Source organism: Peromyscus eremicus, chromosome 17 (genome assembly GCF_949786415.1).
Source record: "Peromyscus eremicus chromosome 17, PerEre_H2_v1, whole genome shotgun sequence".
Classification (NCBI taxonomy): Eukaryota; Metazoa; Chordata; class Mammalia; order Rodentia; family Cricetidae; genus Peromyscus; species Peromyscus eremicus.
The window spans coordinates 56,202,435-56,210,494 of record NC_081433.1 but is presented as its reverse complement, the minus strand read 5'-3'; the positions used below and the strand labels follow the sequence as shown (position 1 = coordinate 56,210,494).

Sequence of the window (8,060 nt, the reverse complement as noted above, 5' to 3'; positions counted from 1 at the left end):
TCCGGGCCACATATCAGGACTGTCTATAAAAGAAAACAGTTTTTGTTTACTTGTTTGTTTTTTGGCTTTCCTTATTCTTCCTTTTTTTTTTTCAACACAGGGTTTCTTTGTGTAGCCCTGGCTGTCCTGGAACTAGATCTATAGACCAGGCTGGCCTCAAACTCGCAGAGATCTACCTGCCTCTGCCTTCCAAGTGCTGGGATTAAAGGCGTGTGCCACCACTGCCTGGATGTTTTTACTTTTTCATCCAGTACTGACCTCAGTGGTGACTGTCCCTCTGCACTCCCAGCACTCAGGAGCCTGAGGCAGGAGGATCATAGGTTGAAAGCCATTCTTGGCCACCATGAGTTTGAGGTCATTCTGGGCTCGTGAGACCCTGTCTCTAAATAACAAAATAAAGCTATGTTTAGGCTTAGTGTTCTGCCTATCTTTCTGGCCCTTGGCCCTGGTGTATGGGAACCCATCTTTCTGCTATTCTCACTGCTCAGCTTTGCAGGGCCTGCCTCTCCTGACGATGGAGACAAAGTGTGACTGTGACATCACCCTGTAAGAGAAGCTCCCGAGGAGACATGCCATGGTCAATCTACTGTCTTGTTCATCCAGGGAAAGGTATCTTTTCTCAGAGATGTTGTTACTTAATTTCATAGTTTCATCACTTTCTCAGTTCACTTATTTTTCATATATTATGGATATATGAATGTAGTATTATAGTATTCATATAAGAACTGAGGGACACCAATCCCTTAAAACTGGCTTTGGAATTGATGTGCAGCTATGCAGTGGCATCATATCCCTTGGTATCCATTGCTGTGCTCCAGAGTCAATATCCAAACGGGAGAAGTTGGAAAGTGGTAACCCGAGGAGGTACCTCCATATATGAAACACCCATAAAGTAACCGCAACCAACCCTGAAATGATTTCACTCTTTCTTTTATATAGAGTAATAGAGATTATTACAGCTCTAATGTATCTTCTCCATCTTCCTCCTCAGGCCTACAGGGCACGTCTGTCGTGGGCCATGGCAACCTGTACTAAGTTTTCTAGCCCGTTTTCCAAACTAAAGTTTATGCTTTATTGCATGATTCTGGAGACATCATCGAATAGAGAGATAAGGGCTGCTTCAGTAGTCAAAAGCAACCAAAACTGTAACAACCTATCTATCACTCTGAAGAAGTTGCTTGGCTACCCACAGAGTGACTGAATATGAAATCGGAAAAATCTTAACACAACCTGTAACTAACCTAACCTCCATGTAGTGACTTCCATCTGCAAATGGAAGTTGCAGTATGATTGCCTTTTGAGGCTGTTAGGAGATAACCTGGCGGTAAGGACTTGTGTCCATATAGATATGCACATATGCATGCAGTGTTAACTGTTTATCCTCTCCCTATCAGGCAGTGCTTTGATGCAGCCAGAGAAATTACACTGTCTGTTTTCTTTGGTTGTTAAACACGGATTCTTTCTTCTATTTTCCACAAATCTTAGCTGAGCTGATGTGGTGATACGGCCGCCAGAGGTCCTTGTAGGCATCGCTTAGCCACAGTGGGGCTGAAGGGTTAAAGGGGTTTCTGGTCTTCTGTAAATAAGAGCTTCTTAATGAAGGCATTATCACCACCACCCAGGGCAGTAAAAACGGCGACTAGCTTATTAATTCTCTCGAGGACAGTTTACAAAGTTTTGGATGCAAGCCGTCTTTGGAATTAGAGCAGTTTTAGCAAAGCAAATGACACAGGGGGATGAGTGGGGGAGTGGGTAGGGGAAATGAGGCAAACTTATAGGACAGACACTGAGCCACCTCTCCCTTGGGGCACAGCCTCCAGCAGTGTCGTAGTCCCTTTCACCAACTTCTCTGGATGTCAGTGATCAGTTTAGGCTTGAAGGCTCCGTGGTGCAGAAGACCCTGCTCTCCACGCATGGTGTCTGCAGTGACAGTGCCCTGCTCTGCTCAGGAACCGGACGCACTGCAGAAGGGCCCTGGTGGAATCCGGTGACTGCAGCCAGGCGCGACCCCAGCCCTGAGGCCCACGCTGCCTCCACTCCGCGGGCTCGGGGGCTCCCACCCCGAGGCAGGCACTGTGCTTGGCTGCTGTTCAGTCGGCGCTGCCCCCCCACCCCCTCCCGCCTCCTCCAGTCCCTGGAGGCTCCGTGGCTGCCGGAGCAGGAGGTGGAGCCCAGCCCTCGGCCGACTGGTAGGAGGGAAAGTTCGGCAGCAGCGGCGGGAGTAGCTTAGCAGCGGGAGCCCCGCCCGGCTGTCTGCAGGGCTGCCTGGGGTAAGTAGGGGTCCCTTACCCGGAGTACGGGCCGGGCGTGGCCGGCTGCGTGCGGCTGTGTTGCTGCCGCTCGCCTGTCCGCTCAGCCCAATGCCACTGCCCGCGCGACCTCAGGGTTGGCTCTCCGTCAGTGGTAGAGGACGACCCCACCGCTGGTCTCCTGTGGATCACTGTTATCTTAGGGCGGAGGACTCCGTGATCACTACCCGCTGTAGCCGGTGCTAGGTGGATGGCGGGATCGGTGCCTCTAGATGGACACGCGAGCGCAGCTCTGAGAGAGGGTCCCCAGTGCCGCACCCCGTGGTCAGCCCGGCTTCCCCAGCGCTTTTGGAGTCCAAAGCTGCTGGCTTACTACCCAGAAACCCCCTTTTTCAAAGTAGCTTTGGCAAGTGCTGGCACCCCTAGTTTGCTGTTCCTGGATTATTATTTTTTGCTGTGATGGAGAGGGTGGCCCGTGGGCAGCACGATCTCCTGCGTTGTACCAGGGCGACGGTGACTCTCTGGATCCGGAGGGTCTCCACCATCTGAGTGTGACCCGGTGCAAGTGTATGCGCCAGGAGTGGAGGGAAGCTCTCCCAGGGCATGGTCTTGGGGGGCAGTGGGGCGTTCCGAAGGCCAGAGGCAAAGGAAAGCTGTGCTGGGCGAAGGCAAAGTTGTTTGTTTCTGCCACACTTCCTGCACCTGTACCTCTGTTGTCTGTGATTTTGAAATTATAGAGGAAAAGACATTAACAATACTGTACATGCCCAAACACTGAGCCTCGGTGGTTGCTAAAATGAAATAGTAATGAATGATAAGGTGGCTGTTTTTTTTGCAAACTCCATTTTCATTCTGATTGTAACGTCTTAGCACAATTTTCACTTAAATGTCATTAAAGATAACTAACTTCCAGTCCCATGTTTATAGGGAATTTAAATGTCTAGTAAATCCCAGTAATTCTACAGGGTTTCTTGGATTGTGTTAACACTTTTCATATAAGAGAGTCCCAATTATTGTGAACTGTGAGCATTAATAAACTGTGGGGTTTGGCCACGTGGAGAGAAGTCTTTCAAATGTGGAAATAGAAGTATAAGGCAGAGAGTAACTGGTGCCCTAGGCGTAAAAAGTCACCTGAACACACAGAAGAATGATTACTCTGATAGAGGGATCACGCTTTGAGCTTCCAGAAAGTGCCAATTCTGGGGATAGATGAGATGGGCCATACCCACTGCAGGAAATTAATACCTGTATAATCATTTCCTCTGCATTGAGCTACCTATTGGGTGTGTCCAACCTGCAGCCTATGGTGCGCAATAGGGTGAAGAACAGCTATTAATGTAGCCCAAGACAAAATCATGAATTTATTTAAAACACTAAGGGGTTTTTGTGATTCATTTTTTTTCAGCTTGGTGCAATTGTCAAGCTTGAATTTTGCAGCTTAGGACACACCTGCTGCCACTCCAAATCGAGAAATTACTTATTTTTTTTTCCTGAGACAGTGCTTCTTTTTGTAGTCCTGGCTGTCCTGGAATTCACTCTGTAGACCAGGCTGGCCTAGAAATCAGAGATCTGTCTGCCTCTGTCTCCTGAGTGTTTGGATTAAAGGTATGCAACCACCAAATCACGATAACCCATTATTACTTTAATTCTCTCCATTTTCCTGTCTCAGATCTCATTGTAAACCATATTAGGGAACTTCAAAGAAAATATCCAATGTTTGGATTCACCTGAAGCGTTTATCTAATAATTCTTTATCAATAAAAAGCTGGGAGTCAGATATCGAGGTAAGAACCTGAAAGATCGGAGAACAGCACCAGAGACTTCCTATCTTTTCTGTCCTTCCACCCAAAAGGGCCAAGATCCTCCCTAAGCCCCGCCTTACTACTTCCTCAGTCCTCCAAAACCTCAGCTAGCTCCGCCTTCTGATTCAAAGCAAACTTTATTGTCAGAAAGCAATCAGCATTCACCCATTTATATCACTGTGAGACTGTGCTTTGCTGTTCCTGAAAGCTGTCTTCCAAGAGGCTTGTCCTACTTTTTAACTGCCTGACCCTGGGCCAGTCACTTGCTCTTTCCAATACCAGAGTTCTAACGTGCAAAATGGTTGCAACACCACTCACATGATAGAGATATTTGGAGAATTAAATAACATTTTTTTCTAAGTGCTCAGAACATTTGACCCTTTCCTGAATGCTGTCTCTTGCCTTTTTAAATACTTTTAGATATGTTTTGACACTTAAAAACTTTAAAATTTGTAATTCTTCCTTTTATGTGATCTTTTGCCCATCCATCCATCCATAATACATCCATGAGGCTATTTCTCACTGAAGGTCATTGGATGTTGCCCTACTTGGCTGTTTGAACCTAGGAGTTGGTACTATGGAGGATGGTGGTAGGCAATGCTTCAGGGGTTTCTTTTGGTTGAGAATCCATCATGAGGATGTGGGATGATGAACTGGACTTTCCAGTCTTCCTGTTTCCCAGTTCTGTGCTTAGTAAGATGATACCACACTGAACAGAAGGAAGAGTAGTCTGTGCATGACTGCTGTTTCTCCTGCTTCCCTTTGCCATCCAGCTCCATATTGGCGAGTAATAAGGACTTAAGTGTTTGTTGGTTTGAAATTCACAGTGTAATGAAGTTATTCTTCAGGTCACATTCTTCTTTTTGCATTCTTGGTGAAAGGACCTTGGGCTTGTAAATTATAGCCCTACCATATATTAAGGCTAACAGAGGTACTAAAGAGGCTGAGCTCAGGTAGACTTTATTACCTATTGATTTTGGCCTCATGATAAAGTGGTCTTATAAAACTTGTAAAAGCCGAGGTCTAGCAGTGGCTCCGCCACTAGGGGCCTCCTCTGCACACTGGATCACCCTGGGCTGTCATTTGCTCCCATCCTTCTGTCCTTTCAGATAGCAGAGAAACTGAGATTCCTTCACCAGAAAAGAATATGTATATAAAAATTTTTAACAAAGGACTGAAAAGAAGTGAAATTTCTCTTTGATGGATTCAGTGGGCTTTTTAAAAACAACTTTAGAGACTTAAAAATTGCTTTTTTTTTTTACTTTATATATCATAATATTCAAATATGGGATGTCTTAAATTTAGAAGCTAAACACATGATTCAGATGTAGAATTTTTTTTAAAGACAATCTTTAGGCATTGTTTAAGATTTATTTATTTCTTATGTACACAGAAGAGGGTGCCAGATCTCATTACAGATGTTTGTGAACCACCATGTGGGTGCTGGGAATTGAACTCAGGACCTCTGGAAGGGCAGTCGGTACTCTTAACCTCTGAGCCATCTCTGCAGCCCTCAGATGTAGAATTTTAATGTTTTTCTTTGTATACGTGTGTGTGTGTGTGTGTGTGTGTGTGTGTGTGTGTGTATGTGTGTGTGAGTCCATCTGTTTTTGGTGCAACATATTTTCTTAATCTTTTAATGTACTTAAAATAGCTTTTTCTTCTAAATGGATACTTGCTGCATTATGTATATGTCCTACATATACATTGTAATGCATTAATGTATTGTAGTAATATAAATCGCTTCTCAAGGGATTTTATGTAGCCAGTTGAAGCCCCCCCGCCCCCCCTTCTCTGCCTCTTTTTCTTTTTGGTGCTGCATTAAAGCTTACCTTTAACAATGTGTTGTTACATTCTACTATGCAGCACTAAAGGGCATCTTTCTTCTGTGTGAGCAGTGTTGTTTAAGGTAGGGCCTCATTATGCAGCAGGCTGGCTTCAAATCTTCAGTGATCCCCCATGAGCTACCATACCCAACTATGAGTTTTGAAAAGCTCTTTTACTTGTAAATTCTGATTTTAATGAGTTAGTCAGGCTTGAGAATATTTGTTGAACAACTTGAAGGTGCTTTTATTTCATAGACATAACTTGTTATTTGGTAGAAGCAATACTGACAGTGTATGTAAACAGGCATTATTACCCCCAATGTGGCCATATTGTTTGCAAATAAATAAGAGAATATTTTCAGGTTCCCAGTGAGATTTAATTTATTTTGGGAAACTAAACACCTTTATTCTGCACAGAAAAGGCAACTAAGGTAAGAGAATCCAACAGACTGAGACCCCAAACCTTACAAAAGGGTTTCTCTTCTTATTTATCAGAGCCTTTCTGAATTCAGAAAAATTTCAGACATCCGGTTCTGATTTCCACACGGTGTGATTCGAAAACAAGGAAATCTGATTGTTGTTGTTTTTCTATGAAGGGTCAGCCAGTCCATGGCTGAGGCACAAAATAAGAGAACTAACTTTTATTGTGAAGGCCATAGATAATTTTTATTATCACTTCCCCCCATTGGGTGGAATTCTTTGGATTGCTTTTAGGATTCTAGCATATCAAAGAGTTGTGCAGATCCTGTTTGTACAAAGGAATGCTTTTCTAGAACCGGAAGAGGTTTTTAACCTCCGGCTAGGGAAGGGCTCGGCACCTCTAGCCTCTCCTTCCTCTTCCCAAGGCGGAAGTTGAGCCTCAGCCAGAGCGACAGACATACAGCTTACTGCGGGCTGTGATTTAGTTTGGGCAAGAGCCCCGAGCTGACAAAGATTATGGATGCCTGCCGGAGGTGCGGGAAATGAATGGCTCTTTATACCTGGGAGTCCTTTATAGGGACCTGCATTTGGGAGGTGCCACCTGTATGGAAATGACAACCATGAGCTAGGATTCTTTGAACCTATCACTCAGCACAGGGTGCATGGATGATTTCTGTTGTTTTTAGGCAATGCAAAAACCAAACATTTGGTTATCCTGGGGTCACATTTGCTTCTTTGTTTTATTTGCACACATCAAGGACGTTTGAGTTCATGAAGTGGGAAGCAGGAAGCACAGTAGGTAGGTGTGAGCTGTCTGTTCATACTGAGCATTGGGATAACCTTGATTTTTGTATTCCCAAGGCATAGTTTAATTTGGCAATCTTCACCGATGGTTTCGGGAACGTCATCTATTCTGTTTCTGAAACTGAAGCCCTGGGTACCCTCAAAAGTGACTTTTTTCTTGTCTCTCCTTTGTTAGATACTTAAGAAAGTGTTCTTTAGAAAAAGTCTCCTAGTGCAGCTGAGGCTGACCTTGAACTTGTGAGCCTTTTCCTGCCTAAGCCTCCAGAATGCTGGGATTTCACACATTGAGCTTAGGTACTTGCTATTAAATTAGCCAGTATGTTTTCATGGTGCTGCTGTTAGCCCATGAGTTGTCCTTGTACAATTTAGTGCTAGGTACTCCTTTCATGTGTGATTGACCATCCTGGGCTAAGCCTGGTAAACACATAGCTCGTTAGAGTTCAGAGCCCCTTACCTCCCTGCTGGACTCTCCTGTGGCACATTCTACACTGCCATGTGTGAAGTGTTGTCTGTAGAAGTGCTGAGAAGAATGCCTACCACATAGTAAGTTGTATATGTACATGTGTATGTATCTCTGCTGGTGTTTATTATAATTATTGCCTGGGTTGCTCTTAATGTAGATCAAGATCACTCTAGCCATTGAAATACTCTGACAAAGATTCAGTGAATTTAGTGCCTCTGGTAATGCTTTCAAAGTCAGGTACTTCATTGAAGTTTTCTCATAATACTTCAGTACAATGTAATTCTTTCCATCATAAAACTGGCTAATGCTATGTTAAGTATGGGGCATGAGATGCTCATTTTAGCTTGCACAGCCACTTTGAGTTATGGTCACTGTTATTATCTGCACATTACAGGTGAGAGTACTAAGGTTGTGGAGATGATACTTGTGTAAGGTTGGGTGGTAGAACTGGGTCTTAATCTATGTCTGTCTGGTTCCCACCTAGAACCCCTACTGT

General features: G+C 44.4%; 1 protein-coding gene across 1 annotated transcript in view; it reads left to right on the top strand.

Moving 5' to 3' along the window:
• The first annotated feature begins 2,157 nt into the window (after positions 1-2,157).
• Csgalnact1 (chondroitin sulfate N-acetylgalactosaminyltransferase 1) overlaps positions 2,158-8,060 on the top strand; it is a 332,858-nt gene continuing 326,955 nt past the window's right edge. Inside the window, exon 1 of the mRNA XM_059244472.1 lies at positions 2,158-2,270. The gene's annotated coding sequence lies outside the window, so the exon portion shown is untranslated. The remainder of the gene's footprint in view (positions 2,271-8,060) is intronic.